The 18542-nt window shown below is 38.6% G+C and overlaps 1 protein-coding gene across 25 annotated transcripts in view; it reads right to left on the bottom strand.

The window, feature by feature from the left end:
• Positions 1 to 18542, bottom strand: part of NRXN3 (neurexin 3) — a 1528419-nt gene that overhangs the window by 191747 nt on the left and 1318130 nt on the right. The gene's annotated exons all lie outside the window — the stretch shown is intronic.

Below are 18542 nucleotides of genomic sequence, written 5' to 3'. Positions count from 1 at the left end.
GCTACCCTCACCTTGACTCAGAAACATACCAATACAGAGTACATACACTTAGCCAATAAACAATAGGATTAATAAATGACAGCAAAGATAATGATAATAGAATGCATTATTGAAAGTTGTATAAGAGGAGACCATTCAGTATAGAAATGAACATATAAATTTTATGCAAACACACTTTTAGTTCTGTGAGTTCATATATCTGCATGGCTATAACCATCAAGAAAAATTTAATGGAGGCCACTGCTCTAGAACTACCACTTAATTTTGAGCAGACCATGATATTGAAAAAAATTATTTTAGTTATATAACACACTTGCCAAATAAATAAAAAATATTCATTGCAATATAACAGCTAAAAAAAACCAGAATCGCTACTCTACCATGTTGAGGTTTAAGTGGGCAATAAATCACAGCCCTCTCCATTCTGAATTCCAAAACCAATTGAAAAATAGATACAAGCTAAAGGATCAGCAAACTTCATTGCTTGTGGAGCTGAATGGGGGACTGGGTCTGGGATAACATTCAGACTTTGCCACACATTAGGTTTCTTGATTGTCTTTCAAGTACTGTTCCCTCTGCATTGCCCCCTACAATGAGGAAACTGGCCTGGGCCTGGGTATTCCCAGCACAGGGAGAAGAGCCTGCAAAACAGGAAGGAAAAGAAGGAGACTCACCAGACGTGTGCAGACCCTTTATCCAATCCCACCAACAAAATAAGGGATTGGAGAGAAGGTGTAAAAAGTGTTACCCCAGGGGTGCCTGGGTGGCTCAGTCAGTTAAGCATTTGACTCTTGATTTCAGCTCAGGTAGTGATCTCAGAGTCCTGAGATCAAGACCCTTGGGGCTCTGCACTCACTGCAAAGTCCGCTTAAGATTCTCTCTCCCTTGCCTTCTGCCCCTCCCCCACTAAAATAAATAAATCTACAAAAAATGAAGTGTTACCCGAACATTTATTTCCAGCAAACAGCAGTTGCTTAATAATTTAGTATAGATTGGGGAAACCACCCCTTTTCTAACACACTAGAAGCCCAAAAGAAGTCTTTCCAGGCAACCTGACTGATACAGATTGATTTTTAAGAGGAGCTAAAGAGCCATTCCTCAGGGATCTAAAGAGGATTTGTTAATATGAGGTTGATATACGTTCAAGAATCTTGATATGTTACGTCACGGTTGTAGTGAAGCTTCCTCTGACTAACCAGTTAATAATGACCAATATTTCTGCTGATCATTGAAAATCTTAGCAACATACAGCCAATCTCTTAGATTTTTGGAAATTATAGGATCAGTAAAAAAAAAAAAATAGAGGAATGTTATATATGACTTTTAAGCAAAGAAATTACAATTCTAATTGATAAAATTTCAGCAGGCCCATGGAACTTTCTTTATATCATGAACTTCTGTGTCCTTCCTACAGGGCCTAGCAATCTGCTTTGCTGTCATTTATGTCAATGCATCAGCCAAGACTCTTTAGCACAGCCCAACTATGCTGTCAACCCCAAATCCCAAGGGATGCATATAATCACCATATTTACTGTGATGGCCTAGGCAATAATGATACCCCCCAACTCTAACGAAACTAAAGTGCACGTGTCATTTTGAAGATGCTATTTGTTCAGGCAGAGTTGCCTGTCAGCTGTCTCTAGCCAAGCGATACAACCTGCAATTTAGTTAACAAACTGAGACATCATAGAAATCAGTGCTTGTAACAGACTTCCTTGATTCACTTGGGTTTTTCCACCTGTCTTACATATTGCAAGTCTCTAGCAAAGTGGCACTGGTGGGAGGAGGTCCCAGTAGATTTGGAAAGACGAGGAAAAGAAAGGAACAACGATAAGAAAAAAAGCAAGGAGTTTGCTAAATTCTAAAATGGAATCTGCCCTAGAAGAAAAAAATCCAGAGAAAATATTTCTTGGCTCCAGTAACTCTACTGTTGCCAGGTGGGCAAATTCCAAACTGTTCAGCCTGGTATTTCAGATCATCCATTATCAGGTTGCAATCTTTATTTCCAGTATTCTTACCAAACTTTCTCAACTTTCTGCCCCACCTATAATCATTGATTAATCTAGCCATTCATTCAGCAAGTACGTATTAAGTACCTCCTCTGTACAAGGTACTATGCAAGGCATTCGTTCCAAAATGAACATAACTATTTTTCCCTTTCAAATACTCCTTGTGCTGATGCTCAGTCTCAAAGATGGAATGGATGGGGGTAACCATCAAGAAGAATGGAAATTGGGCAGCCCGGGTGGCTCAGTGGTTTAGTGCGCCTTCAGGCCAGGGTGTGATCCTGGAGTCCCAGGATCCAGTCCCACATTGGGCTCCCTGCATGGAGCCTGCTTCTCCCTCTGCCTGTGTCTCTGCCTCTCTCTCTCTCTCTCTGTGTGTGTGTGTGTGTGTGTGTGTGTGTGTGTGTGTGTGTGTCATGAATAAATAAATAAAATCTTTAAAAAAAAAAAAAAGAATGGAAATTCCAAAGGCCTACTTTAAGGAAGAAGAGAATACAGGGAACCTAACTCCATATAAAGGTGTCCAGGGAACCACCTGATAGGATGATCTGTGCATTTTCACAAGAACTTTAGCAAATATTTTATGATCTATTTAAGGGCAACAACAACAAAAATATGGAAGAACTGGCTTAGAGGTTAGAGTGATGTGAGAAAGCTTTATAATGGAAGTAGAATTTACATTCAATTCTGAATGTGGACAGAGTGTAGGTGGCCCAGTTTGGATGTTGCTGTGTCAACAGAACCACAAGTATGCAAAATTCCTGTATGTTGGTTTGGAATCCAGAAAACCTGGGGTTAACCCTGGACTGCTTTATATGAGTCACATAACACTAAACAAGTCTATTGGCCCCTCTGAGTATTAGCATTCTAATCTTAAAAATAATAAAAATGCTTATACATTATATAGGATAGTTCTGAGAATCAACTGAGATCATAAACGTAAAAATGTCTGGTAAATTGTAATATATAATACCATATCAGAATATAATTAGAGGGGTGCCTGGATGGCTCAGTTGATTAAACTTCTGACTTTTGGTTTTTGCTCAGGTCACGATCTGAGGGCCCGGGAATGGAGCCCTGTGCTGGGCTCTGAGCTCAATACAGAGTCTGCTTGTCCCTCTCCCTCTGCTCCTCCTCAGACCTTCCCTCACTCTCTCTATCTCTAAAATAAATAAATAAATAAATAAAATGTTTTTTAATAAAGGTCGTTGGGTGCTCTACATTAATGGTTGATTTGATTTTAAACACACATGGCTGTTTCTTCTAGTTTTTACTTTGATGATTTTTAAAACACTGTTTTCACCCTCTTTAAGACCTTCTGCAGAAGCAGGAAATGCTTTGCTTCATACTAACTTATTTCTTTTATCATAGAAAATCAAAGTGCTCCTTGGAAATCATCTCATTAATCTCTTGGAGGGAAGTAAGTAAGCAGATACATATTTTGCCCAGCTGTATATGAATATCAATTTTACAAATAGAAAAGCCTAACATAAACTTTCCTAAGTTACACAGTGAGTAAAAGTAGCACCAAAAATGACCCAGGCATCTCTTATCGAGTTGTCTGCTCTCCTCATTACATGCATCCAAAAACCTTGTTCTCCCAGTAGACTTCCAAGTACAGATCTGGCTTTCTAGCTCCAAAACAAGTAATGCTTTATTTAACTTGTAAGGCCGCTTTCTTCATCTAAACAACAACAACAACAACAACAACAAGCTGCCAAACAGGAGTTTTCAGGAGATAAAAAATGAATAATGCATTTGTAATCTTTATGAAAGAAACCTAGTCTAGTATCTATAATCCACCAGATGAAAAGTAAAGGCTATTTTCTTTGTTTTACAGGGGAAGGATTTGATTTTTATAAATCTCAAGGATAGTTACCCCAACATATAGCAAATGGAGTGTGATTTTGAAAAACACTTCAATTAATTGTTAACAAATCTCAGAATTATACCATCAATCAACAAACATTTGTTGAGCCCATATTATATTCAAAGAATTGTTTTAGATCCTAAAGATATAAAGATGGATTGAGCACAGTGTAGGTTTTCGACAAGTTTATAATTGAGTAGATGAGATAAGACATGGATAAAAAAGCAGTTAAAGAATAGAAAGTGGTAGAGGCAGTAATATACACAAACAAAATTCAACAGTATTTTAGTGGAAATGGTTATTCTGCAAGGGAGAACAGGGAAAACTTCATGACAGAGGTAACTCATAGGCTAGCTCTTGAAGAACACCTAAGATTTCAGCAAATGTAAGGAGTGAAAACAAGATTGATGAAGTAGCAATATATGCAATGAAACTAACACGATTAAAAGGAAAGATTAAGAGACAGTCTGATCAGCAGATGAGTTTGGCAAGAACACAATGTACACTAGAGAGAAATGGATTTTCCTGGGATAAAAAGATAGGTTGAGGCTGAATCACGTGAGGTTTTAAGTGGTATATTAAGGAATATAGATTGTCTTCAGTCAGTATTGGGACACCAATGAGTGAAATCACACACACAGAAATATATGTTAGAATATTTGAGCATGTTATGAGCAGATGGGGAAGAGGTAGAGGAGGGGAAATATAACAGATAAAATGGAGATGGGATAACAGATGGCATGAGATCCCAGAAGAGGCAAAAGGGCAGGAGGCCAAGGACACAGGTAGACTCTACTGTGGGAAAGGTGCAAGCCAATTTTTCCACTCAGACAGAAGGAAGGAGAAATAGTTGCAGCTATACTGTGGTATAGTGAGATCATCCTAATTTGATAGATGTAGAAAAAAATCTATACAACCACTTGTTAGAGACATTGTAGAAAGGATTTTTAAATTGAGTGGGGATTAAACCAAGACCTTTATGGTCCTTTTCAAATCTATGGCAGGAGATGTACCAATATGGTCCTCATTTTCAAAATGGAGAAAAAAGATATGAGTTCTCACAAATATGAGACAAGTACAATTATTTAGAAGAGGAATCATAAAATCCTAGGTGAAATTAGCTAACAGAGGGATTTTGTTCAGCTAGCAAAGAGTTTTCTAGGCAAAGTATGCAAACTGTTGTTCACTACCACAACAAACTTACACCCAGCTTCTGATCTAAACATTTACTACCTTCTTGACCTTTATGAGCATTTGACTTTGTGACCTCTAGACTTTAGAATTGAAGAGGAGATGAATTAATCTAGCATGGCTTCACTAAGAATAGTCACAGCGAACTGGTTTCACATTTTTAGGAATATATTTACCAAATGGGAAGATCAGAAGAATGAGGTGAGCATAAGAATCAAAACAAAGCATCAAAAAAGGTCTTCTGTGATATCTGAGATCATGAGTAAAATGGGGCATGCTTACACATATAAGGATGCATGTGGCCCACTAAAATGATGGCAAGATCTTGTAAGGCTGGCCACAGACCTAAGTCCTTAACAACTACTTGGTCAATATTTGTATCAGAGACCTGGATGAAGAAAGAAAAGCCATGGTTACAAGTTCACACTTGTCTTAAATATGAAAAGACTGTATTGAATGTCAGATTGCAAATGCAGTAAAGTGGGAAAAATAAAATTCAATGAAAGTTAATTAAGAAAAAATAGGGAAAAATAGGTTTATTTACATATAATAAACAATTGCATAAGCATAAGATTGGGATCACACCATCAAGATGGAATTCAGAAAGAAGAGCTGGAAATATTAGATAACCAAGAGCTCAGTAGGATTTAGAAATGGGATAGAATCTTTATAAAAATTTTTATGAAGAGTCTTAATAAATAGAAGAATGTTGCTACTGGAGACAAGAATGGTCTTACTGTGCTCTGCAGGGGCTGGGCAAAGTACAGAGCTTCCTACTCTCTAATAAATATCCTGTCTTAGTAGTTATCAATAGGCTGTAATGAGAGCCCATAGTAGCATGCCAAGAATGGTGACATTTTGGGAAATACATTTTTGTCATCTGAGGAATAATTATGGAAACTAGAAAAGAGAAGACTTCATTCAAGAGGGGAATGTGTTAACAATCATCACACAAAAAAATGTTCCAGGAAGAAAGGACTACATATTCACCTTTGTACCTGAGTGTAGACTTCTGAAGAGTGGGGAGAATGTATAGGGAGGTAGGTTTTGAATAAAAATAAGATTTTTTTTTATTAGACTGTCCCTTTAATGAAGTAGGCCACTTTGCAAAATAGTAGTAGAACTACTGGAACTCAAAGCAGCCACTGAAAATGCATCTGTCAGGACTGCTGTGGAAAGAATTCCTGAACTTGGAGGAAAGTTAAACAAGAAGACTTAGAGTACCCTAACCATCTGGAAGGGTCTAGATTTTTGTCATCAACTATAGCCAAGGAGGTAACTAGCGTTGCTCACGTGTCCCTCCCATGTCTTCACTCCTTGGAATACTGTGTAATTTCGCAGTATCTTCACACCACAGGAAAAATTACTTTCCCATCTCATGACTGTGTCTTATCAATATGCTATCCGGCCAATGAGATGAAGGAGGATTGATGCAAGCAGAGGTTGTAACCATGCTTCTGTAGTTTGAGCTTTCCTTTTGTGCTCCAGAATATACCATGAAAAAAAAATTGCCCCAGGTAGACATTGACCCTTCAGCCAGAATCCTAGAATAAAAAAAAATTGCCCCAGGTAGACATTGACCCTTCAGCCAGAATCCTAGAATAAATGTACAATGGGTGGAACTGAACCTATTTCCCGTATGGAGCCAATCCTAGTTCACCTGCAGCCCAGAGCAGAGCTATCATGCTGAGCCTGGCTGAGATAAGCCAAGCTTCAGTCAACATCCTGGCCTGCAAACATGTGAATACTTAATATTGTAAGCCACTAGATTTTCATGTAGTTTGTTATACAGCATTATTAAGCAATGACTGACTAATACACTGAGCTTTAGGAAATGATTCAAACACTTTTTCTGATTGGTACTAAGACTCTGAAGTTGAGACCCAAATGCAAGGAAACATCTGTACAGCTTTTTTACTCCATATATATTAAAGAAGAAATGCCAAGTTATATTCCTTCTTTACTACCTAATTTAAACCCGCAAAATTTTGAGGTGGCTGGGTGGCTCAGTTGGCTAGGTATTCAACTCTTAATTTTGGCTCAGGTAGTGATCTTGGGGTTGTGGGGCCAGCTCCTATCAGGCTCTACACTCAGTAGGGAGTCTGTTTGGGATCTTTATTACCCTCTCTCCACTCCCATCCCACTTCTCTCTCAAATAAATAAACAAGCAAACTTGCAAAATTTTGGTATTACAATCCTTTCTAAACAACTACTGATGATATATAGACAGCAAATCAGCTTCTCTTAGTCACTAGTAAAACCACTTCTCTTATCTTAAAGCCGACATTAGTGACTTCTGGATATTGTTATTAGCTTGGAAGAGTTCTTTATATTTGAGGCTATTAGTCTATTTTACTGTTAGTAAATCAGTGGTCAGAATTGTTGCTGTTTTTGTCTACATTATGATAATGTAATTTGTACTTTCTCTTTAGGATGTATGGGCCATACCAAGTAGAATATAAATCACTGAGAAGCTTCCCATGTTGAAAATGAAGCCAAGCTTGAGCTTTGGTAGACTATTTTTTTTTCCTAGGAAATCCAACTTTCCAGCAGAGCCCAAATTTGTCTTCTTTATAGAAGTTAAAATACAAGGAGGTACTTTGGATACTACGTTTAGGACTTTTCAAAGACCTATTAACAATCAATATGAAAAAAAGAAAGACAACATTTTTTAAACCTAAGCAAAAGGAGCAGTGGCACCAAGATGATGAGCAACATGTGGTTTGCTCATTGCAGGGATTCACTGCATATATCTTGGTAATGGTCAAATTAGTATGGACATTAGGAATGGGAAGACTACTTATTGCTAGTTTAGGAAAAACCATTAGCTCAGATATGCATGTTCTTTGCCCTGATCCAAAAGAAAACATCAAAGTTCACTATCACAGAATTGCTGAAAACCGTAATATACAAGTATCCCTATTCACTTAAAACCGCATAAAAGCAATCCTCCATAACAACTTGAAGAAGTTCCTATGATATTAAGAGCAAAGAATTCCATCCCACAACTGAAAATATTTATCAGTTACTTTAAAATCTAAGAAAAAAATCAATTCACTATTTTTTAAAATTAATTTGGACTCCCTGGCTTATGTAAACTCTCCATTTCTTCTTGTTCTTCATCTATTGAACAAATTATTGTTCTTTGTTTTCTACTCCAAAGAATTGCTCCTAAATAGGGAAAACAAAATGAATAACCTCAACAGTGTCCCTATACAGATAACTGTGGCACTCTAAATGTCCAACTGCTTTATACCCTGAAACCATTCCTTCGGAAGTCTCTGGAGCACATGATTCATTCATCTTTCCCTGAGAGGAAGTGGGAGGGAAAAGGATTTATTATCTGAAATAGAAACCAAAAGGTAGCAGCCTCTATTCAAGGTCATACCCAAAAGCACAACACCTGATTCTCTGCTACAACTGCTTTTTCCGAGCTACCTGTAAAAAAAAATATTTCATGACTTCAGCTACTTCAGGTTACCCAAACAGTTCCCAGCAGAAAGCCACTCTGCAATTTGATGCAAGAGGTTGGACCTCAATTTGTTTCTTCTCCTACAGTAGAAATAAGTTCATACCCTGGTCAAGATTGTCATTCCCATCTATGTGTCGTTTCTTTCTCTGCATTTTTCTCTTTCATCCCTGCTCTGAATTCGCCAATCATGACTAAGTCTTAATGACAGTTAAACATTTTAAACCTAGATATATATTTAGGCCACTCCATAGAATAACCAAAGCCACATTAAAACTTAACCACAACTATACAGAAAGGTCTCACTTCCAGGAAAGTCATAATTGCTAATGAGCCCAAAGCCTCTTTGAATTTTGTGTAGATGAAATATCTGTAAGTATTGCAATGTATTTTTTTTCTTTCTGTTATCTCTTTGGGAATGTGTACATGTATCTCAGGGTGTGGGTCAGGTGAGGTAGAAAGGGAGAGTATTCAAATGAGGGAATGTGTATGTGAAGGAGGAGGTGACACAGAAGCACATTATAGAGATGAAAGGCCAGGGAAGGGTGAGTTACCACCTTGCTGGTTCATCCCCTGGCAGTTCAGTTCTGTCCAAATAACTCTCGATTAATGCACCAAGCAGAGACATTTCACATTTCCTCCTTAAGATCATTCTGACAGCTCACCAGCTGTTCCATGCTATTTTTTGCCACGATGGCATGGGTAAGCCACAGCGCCTTCTCTGTTACTCTGCCAACAGCAATGCTGCCTGCTGTTCAGTGCTCAAAGTCTGTTCCCCAAACCAAACTCTCCCCTCTTGTCCATTTCCCACTCACCTCGAACAACAGTAATTTTAAGAGTCATCAATATGGGTGAGGTCTCTGGAGAAAACCTAGGTGATGGTGGTGACTGAGGCATGAAAAATACAGGTGGGATACCAGTGTGTTTTTATTCCAAGATTCATTAATGAAAATAAATAAATGTCCCTATATGGCAAATATCTGTATCTTCATTTTTAAGACTTGAAAAGAGTGCCGTTAAGCAGAAAGAACACAGGTATTGAATTGGATAGACCCGGATTTTGAATTACTATTCATTTTCCTAGCTAGGTATTTTTACGAGTATCACTTTCTACTTCTGTAAAGTGGGTTTTTGTTCTATCTGAAGGTATCAAAGGATGTGAATGAGACCATGAAACAACTAGGAAAAGAACTAAGACTTGAATCTGAATTTCATAAACCCTGTTCAAATTTTTCCTCTATTTAATGACTGTCTTACTGAGGTAAACAAAAAGGAGAGTAACATAGCATAGGGCATGATTTACACAAAGTCTAACAAGCATGGAAATCTGTTTTTCAGGCTTATGGCATGTGAAAAGCCACAGACTAGAAAGGAGGAGGGTGAGAGACACGTATTCAGGGGCAAATACACTGATAGAATAAGAGAAGGCACTTGACACATATATAAGAATGAAAAACACACACAGAGTTATGGTGTGTGTATGGCCTAGAAGTAAATTTCCTGTATTCTCATTAGTCCCTCAGAACATTATCATTACGACATAATTTAGCTCTGAGATCAGAAAGAGCTGATAAATTAAAGTCTTATTTTTTTATCTCCTACTTGTTTGCTGCTAACCTCAGGACTGCTCTCCTTTTCCCTGGAGTCATGGAGGACTTCCACTATGGCAAGGGTTGTCTTCAATAAGAATCTCTTTCTGCTTCACTCTTTGGTGACTGTACACTCAACCTGTGCCCACACTCTACGCCCTGACTCTATTATCACTCCTTTCTCCCTGAATACACAAGGCTTAGGGGACATGAATGTGTCTTCACAAAGAAGTGGGGCTCCCATCTCTGAAGGTACAATGTTCAGGATACTTTGATTATGAAGTAGAGGATAACAATAATAATAAGCACAGTATCAACCCTTCCTTAATACTTGATGTATATGAGGCATTATTCTAAGTGCTTTTAACATATCTGAATTTGACTCTCACATCAACACTATGAGGTAGATAGTACTCAAATTAGTACTGCCATTTTATACATAGAACCTGTCCCAAATCCCACAGTTTCTAAGTGAAGGAACCAAGATCAAAATCCAGGCTGTCTGGCTAGTCTTAACGCCTATACTATCATGACTTGTACACCATCCATGGCCTGAATTAAAACAAAAAACTCATTGCTTTGTCACTTAAAGGGGCATCAGCTGCCTAGATGGTCTAACTTACGCACTGTCTCCTAGTCATCCACCCGACAATAAGTAGTTTAGTCAAGTCACTGATCCTTTCAGAGCAGTGAAATTAGGAGGGCAAATCAGAGGTCCTCAAATGCCTTTGCTAAAGTTGCCATCTATGTCTCTTTGGTGGAGGATTCCAGGTCCCTAGAGTGTTGCTATATCTGCTCCATGGACTTCTTCTATCTCCCTCTGCACTGATGGTCAAAGGACATTGTGGATGCAATGCTCCCTGGTGTTTTACACTTAGTAATATCTGAAGAGAATTAACATTTCTCTTAGGGAATATTCACTTTGATTTCTAGAGCACGTATGATATCTACAATATGTCTGCTCTCTGGATAGATAATCAAAAGATAATTAGAGAGAAGGCATTTGGGCCTCTGCCTTTCTGCCCTGGGTTAGGGGCCCAAGGATTTAGGCTTCATTTCATCAGAGGCCAACACACACACTCTGCATGACACAAAAATTATTGCAACTGATGGGGAATTGACAATGACAGCAGAGTGTGATGTGACAGTAAAAGAGAATTCTAGGGCTGCCTGTCAAAGAGATTAAATCACTGGATTTCCTCCCACACCTCAGCATATTAGCAATGATACATTTGGTGATCATGGGCATCAGCGCACAGAAATTCTGAAGCACATTTACAACTTGGTGTTCTGAGTTGAATCGTATCCCCTCAAAAGATATGTTGAAATCTTCATCCCTAGTACCTGTGAATATGACCTTATTTGCATATAGGGTCTTTGAGATGTAATCAAATTAAGATGAGTTCATTAGGGTACACCCTAATCCAATATGACTGGTGTCCTTAACAAAAAGAAGGAAATGCCATGGGGCATTTAGGATCTGTTTTAGCATCAGTCTGTTAAGCATCTGCCTCTGGCTTAGGTCATGATCTCAGGGTCCTGGGATTGAGCCCCACATCCAGATCTCTGATTAGCGGGAAGCCTGTTTCTCCCTCTGCTTGTGCTCCCCCACTCTCTCACTCTCTCTGTCAAATAAATAAATAAAATCTTAAAAAAAAAAGAAGAGGGAAATGCCAAGTAAAGAGAGACACACACAAAGAGTGTGCCATGTGATGACACACAGAGATTGGAGTGATGTAGTCTCAAGCCAAGGAACACTAATGACTGACAACCATCACCAGAAGTCAGGAAGGAAGGATTATCCCGGGAACCTTCAGAAGAAAACTGGCCCTTCCTTGATTTTGGACTTCTAACATCTAGAGCTATGAGACAATATATTTCTGTTGTTTAAGCCATTCGGTTTGTGATACTTTGTTATGTCATCCCAAGGAAACTGATACCATTGGTGAATCCCATCCCAACTCTTGGTTCCTAGAAAATTACTTCGTCTTAGACAATTTGTCTTCCCTTTCATGTCTGAGGATTCAGGCAAGTATTGAACTTTGATATTCCCACCATCAAAGCTGGATCAAGTTCCTCTAATTCAGCTACTGCTTGTGCTTATTTGTTTTCTTTTTAAACATGTTTTCTTCTTGTTTAACATGAGACCAGTGTTGTTGGGATTGGCTGGGTTTGGCATATGTATAAATCGTAAAGAAATAGGAAAGAGCCTGGCTCTTGGGGGCAGAGACCCCTGCTCACTGGTGAAGTGACCATGAACATTTTCCCTAAATGCTTTGAGACTCCATTCTTTTATTTGTAAAATGGGCACAATCCAATCAACTTCACATTTTTGTGAATTTCAAATTACTCGCTTTGCAAAAACTGGCCTATTTTTCTATCAGGCATGTTTCCCCAAATGCAACATAATATCAAAAACCAAAAAGGTTTGGTCAAAATCAAAAGCAGTAATGAATTTTAAGCTATTGTTTTCACTGGAATCTAAGCCAACTCTAGAATCTGTACGAGGCTTTTTCAATATGTAACCTGTCAAATGCAAAACAGGAGAGGTTATGGGTATAAACTGTTCTCTCTCTAATTTATCCTAACATCTGTCTTTCCCTATTACTCAGTCATAGACAATGTGGGATAGATAAAATGATACAATATGTAACGGTGAGTTAGCCAGTAAGATCGCTATGGCTAACCACTCTGTTGTCTATTTATTCTCTAGATTAAAGTAGAACATGTTTTACCTTGTGTCTTACCCCAAACACAGCTGTTTCTGTAGAAAAATCATTCTTCATAAAGGGCACATGCCCCAGGGACTAGTGCTCTTGTGTCACGGCAACAAGTGGCAGGGACAGCCTAAGACCTTTTTTCATCTTTTATCTTTTTCTTTTTCTTTTTTTTTTTTTTAATTTGATTTGATTTTGTTTGTGAGGCCAAATGATACATCAGGTGACACTGGATGGAGTACAAGGTGCTGAGAGGTTCAGATGGCAGAGCTTCCTGGGGCACATCCCATCCTGGAGAGGCCCAATCTGGCCCAGGTAAATCCTAAAGCGGCATGACCAAAATTCAATTAACAGAGGTTAAAAACACAGTTAATTCACCCGAAAGTGGGAGAAAACTTTTGGTTCTATCTTTCCACGGGGACAAGAGGCACAGACATCAGCTGGCAGAAAACAGTACAGTTCTGTGGCCATCCATCTTGTACTGATGTTTTCTCCCATCTCAGAAGACAGTCTCATTATCTGTCTCATTAAAAATATTCCTTTGTGTCTTTCCAAACAAATCTTCTCAAATGCTTGAGTCCAAGAAATAGAATAACAGGGACAGGGTGTTTCCAACCCTTCCCAAAATATCAGCTACTTGGATAAATATTTACTGAGCACCTACTATGGTGACACATTAGGCAGCTAGATGTTACATAGGAGGTACTGATGAGGGAGATGCAGCCCTATTTCTCAGGGAGTGAATATACATATAGGATCTAAGCTGAAAGAATTAAGCACTTACAAACATAACCAGAACCAAGGCAGAGTTACAAGTGTCATGGGGCTTACCTAGGGTGAGATTGTATTGGATTCGGACTGATTAAGAAACAGCTCATAGAAAATTCTATAGTTGATAGGGAAATAGAGAAATGGGTAAGACTTTGCCCAGCTGGGAGCATGAAATTATACTGGTAAAACTATGCATGTTTTAAATTCTGTCCCAATAACCCATCCTTATCAAATTAGCCCCCCTGAAACCTGGACCTGTGTTTCCAGATTGACGCACTGATGACATCAGGAGGCAGGTTGTTGTTCAAAAGAATGTTTAACAGAACAGCAATTAGACTGAGAAGGACCTCACTCTGAATCCCAACACTGCCAATTACTGATGTTTGGCCTCAAACAAACCCTTTGAATGTTCCATTTCTCAGCTTTTCTACTTGCAAATAGGGATAATATCTACTCCATAGGATTAATTTCCATTTTGAGGTAATATGTATAAAACATAGTGCCTGGCACATAGTAATAATACAATGGTAGTGCTAGAAAAGCTACACAGTTTAGAAGTAAATCTCTCCCTTTGGAAACAAGCCAGTGGGGATTGATCCAGGTTTTGCAACTCACTAACTGTGCTTAAATCTTGGGAAATTGGTTCATTTCTCTAAATCTTGGTTCCAACACTATTTCTTAGCACTCGTGTTAGGATTAAATGAAATAATATATGTAAAATACTTAATGTGACTAGAATATGTGATGGACTTAATAAATTTATTTTTGTTTCATTAGTTAGTAATGGTCTTAGGCCAAAATAGGAAAAAAGAAAAATATAATTTTATGTTTTTATTATGAAGTGGAATTTTGTAAAAAGTGGGTGAGACTATATCAATGATCATTGTCAGTGGACAAGCAGATACTTCAGGAGCCAGCCTCTGCTTCACTCCTAGAGTTCCCCCTCTCACTCTGCTCCAGCCACTCTGGCCTTCTGGCTTCCATCTTTGTAAACTTCTGCTCCCTCTGTATGGAATTCCCTTCTTCCAGGTCTATTAACACTGGCTCCTTCTCATCTCTCAGATTTCAGGTAGGTTATCTCCCTGCTTGCAGGGATCTTCTCCAATCAGACTATCCCCAAAGTACCTCCAGGTCTTATTAAGTTCCTTTGTGTGCTGGCATTCATTGCTATTGGCAATTGATTTGTGATTTACTTATTTGAGTGTCTCCTGCATCTTCTCATTAGCATACGATACAAGGTATAGGGGTAAACAAGGAACTTGCCTCACTTGTTCCCTTAACAGCCCTTCCAAACATAGGAGGCACTCAATAAATAAATGCCTGAGTGAATGGATGACTTCAACACACTCCAGGCATCTGGTAGTTAGAACATTATACAAAAGTTCTTCTTTCCTTGGCAAAGGCCAGGGTGGTATAAAAATCCTGTCCTATCTCTGCCATCTATAGCAGGGAGACAGCTCAAGCAGAGTTATTGTGCAGGGCAGTACCAAAATTGAAGCATCTCCAGATCTAAACACATCTATGCAAGGGTATATTAAGGATAGCAAGAGAGGTCAATATTAAGAACTTTAAACATAAAGCTTAAACACTGAGCAATAATTACAAGCAGAGAGATGGAGATTCTGGCTTCAATTTATTTATGGAAGGAATATTTTCCTGCAAAATGGCCTGGGGTTTAGATGAGAATCAGAAGATAACATATAAAATAAGGAGAGACGGGAAGAAGAGTCCCAACATAGTAAGAGCTTTGTAAACTTACTCAGCCCAATCTGGGCTAAGATGCTTACCAGTTCCTCAGTGAAGAGAAATGAATCAGCATCAGCCATACAGTATGTTAAGTGTAATTTGGTATGGAACTATCCATCAAATATCAATATCATAATACCAACTAACCCAATTTTCAAATAGGAGAAACTTTTTTTTTTTGAGAGAGAGAGAGCACGTGTGAGCATGGGGGAGGGGCAGAAGGAGAAGGAGGAGAGGGAGAGAGAGAACGAAAGCAGACTCCATGCCCAGCCCAGAGCCTGACATGGGGATCCATCTCAAGACACTGAGATGGTGACCTGACCCGAAATCAAGAGTCAAATACTTACCTGACTGAGCCATCCAGGCACCCCAAAACTCTTAAGTTGAACAAAGTTGATCAAAATGATAAGAACAGTCAAGATCCAAAAACCCAGTGTGGGTGAAGCCGACACACACTCCTCCTTAGAGAAATGTTTTCTGAACTAGGCTCACTTAGCTCTGTGTAAGTCATGTGTTCCCAACCCTTACAGCTTTCTTTCTACTTATGGAGTTCTCAAAAAATGTGCAGGCTTTGAGTTGTCCTTATACTAAAAGGGGGGGGGGGGCAAACTGCAAGAATGTTTTTCTTCTTGGTTTTGTAGCACATGCTCTTCTAATAGAAACCAGCAGCATTCACTTGCACCACAATGGCGCCATTTGTCAAATTACCCTTCCAGCGAGTTAAATCATGCCTCATGGACAGAAAAGTTAATCTTTTCCAAAGAGCCCCACTTCTGCCCAGGAAGGGGCTTATTTGCATTGCAGGAGCTGACTCTGTGTTATTATGTTTCCACAGCAGCTAGGTTCAGAGGTTAACCACATGGTGTGTTAACAACAATTTCTTTTCATCCTTTTAAAGTTATTTTCATTTCATTAGCTACCCCCTTGCTCTTTAATTATTCTCTGTTTAGGTTTTGTTGCTGCCATCATCAAATTTCTACCAGGGGAAAAGGTTGCTACCTTCAAGCCAGCGTGCACATGCTATACACACACACACACACACACACACACACACACACACACACACATACCTTCTCTATACCAAACCTTTGACAAAACAGCTGGATGGTGCCAATCTCTGTTTCTTCCTCTTCATTTAGGCCTTTTGATATCATCTTCCTTCAGCTCTTGCACACTGCCACCCTGCTTACCTCCCACCAGCATCCTCCATACAATGCCAGTTTCCCTCCTGGAATATGAGACTCCACCATCCCCACATAGCTTGTGCCTTTAATTAAATTCTAGTCCCCTACCACCCCTGCCAAGATTCATAGATACCCTAAAAGGTTCAGCATTAATTAACCAGAGCTCTGCAAACTCTCCAAGCTGGAATACTAGGGAGGAAGGGTGGTAAAATTTCGACATATTAGGATTTCTAGCAGTTGTGTGATGATATTCTTGAGGGAGATGCTTCAGAATCAGCAGAAGTTCGGGTAAGGGAAGAGGAGCATCATAAATGACCATAACAGCCCAGGCACAGTGCTATATTTATTTTTTAATTCAATTTATTGTTTTTTCTTTCCTTCTTAGGGAAACTGAATATGATCTCCCTTTCTCTCCTGCTTTCTCTCTCTCTCTCTCTCTCTCAATCTTCTTCACTAACAAAGTAGAAGAAATAAGAGTGTTGCTAAAATAAAGAAAGCCCCCAATACATTTTAAAAAAGTAATCTGGGGCTATTTCTGTGAGAGTAATATAGTAATTAGCCCCAACATCTCTACATGCTCTGGATTTCTAACATTTCTCAGAAACTCCAGAGAAGAAAAACTGGATTGGTACATTAGAGAACTTTCCAATGGAAATGTATTTTTAAAAACTGGATCAAATTTGAGCAGACCGTGAGTCTCTAAGAGAACTTAGTAATCAACAAGTTAACATGTATCTGATGGATGAATTCCTTCATAATCCTAAAGTGTTTGCCTTTCCTTTTTCTTCAATATCTCCATTGGGGAACTCACTTTCCTAGAAGAAATCATTCAGTACCTAATTGATTCTTGGAAATGCTACAACTTCCACCAGTTAGATTGTTGAGTTCTCTTAGGATGGGTCTTACAGCTTTTTTTCCTGGGAAGTCTTCCTTCTTCAGGAGAATACTACAGATTTTTTAACTACTCTTGCTTATGTGCCCAGAATCACAGGAACCTGCTCTGTTACTGCTGGCATTCTCTCAGCAAAAAGCTTGGCTCTGCCAAGGTCTTATGGAGTTTCTTAAAGGCTGTAGAACGTAATTCTTCTCCTCATTTCCAGTACCTATCTGTACCTGCAAAGGACCTGGATCGAGTCAAAGAAAGCCTTCATTCTCCAAACCCCTAGCAAAATCTGTTGAGAAGAGTCTTGAAACTGGTTGAATATAGATAAGATGTAGAGATCTAGATACTTCTAAGATTCACAGAACTGATATATTAGAATGGAACTGGATACTTCCAAAAATATCAGAGCAACTGTATAATGAAAAACACAGCTTTTCACTTGTACCTAGACAAAATCCTCAGAGTCAGACTTTGAGGGGCAAAATTCTCTCTGCCACACAAATGCAGCATTCAAAAAGAGAATCTTAGAAAGTCCACAATTCTTGATTGATTTTTGTAAGAATAAGATACTACTTCTAATTCTCCCCAAAGGTGAGACTCCTGATCATTTTTTGAGACGTTATACTATCTTCTTATGGAGGAAAAACATGCCGTCCCATTTGCTTATGAACTTCCTATTATTTTGCATTCCAAAGAAATCTCAGTACTTGCTTTTCCCCTCTATTAATATGTCTATTAAAAGGAAACCAGCCTACTTTTTTTTTTCTTTTTTAATCTTTTTTTTTCTAATATGGTAAGAACAAAATCCAACTCCTCAAATTTTTAAAATTCTACGGTGGAATTTTAAAATGCTACTATTAAGATTCCACAAGACAAACATTTCCTGTATTGAAATGGTTACCCCATACACTATCAAAAAATGTAAGAAACATTCTTTTCAACTACCATCTCTTGAGCACCTCCTACATATCAGATTGGGGATTCTGGAAGCTTATATAGGATACTTCATTTAATTCTCTAACAATCTGATGTTAGTTACTATCATTCAAACTTTAAAAACAAAGCAACTGATGTTCAATGAAGTTAATAACTATACCCAACATCCACAATGCTAGG

The sequence above is a fragment of the Canis lupus genome, chromosome 8 (genome assembly GCF_003254725.2).
Source record: "Canis lupus dingo isolate Sandy chromosome 8, ASM325472v2, whole genome shotgun sequence".
Lineage (NCBI taxonomy): Eukaryota > Metazoa > Chordata > Mammalia > Carnivora > Canidae > Canis > Canis lupus.
The sequence above is the reverse complement of the archived record's forward strand: the minus strand, read 5'-3'. Positions and strand labels throughout refer to the sequence as shown.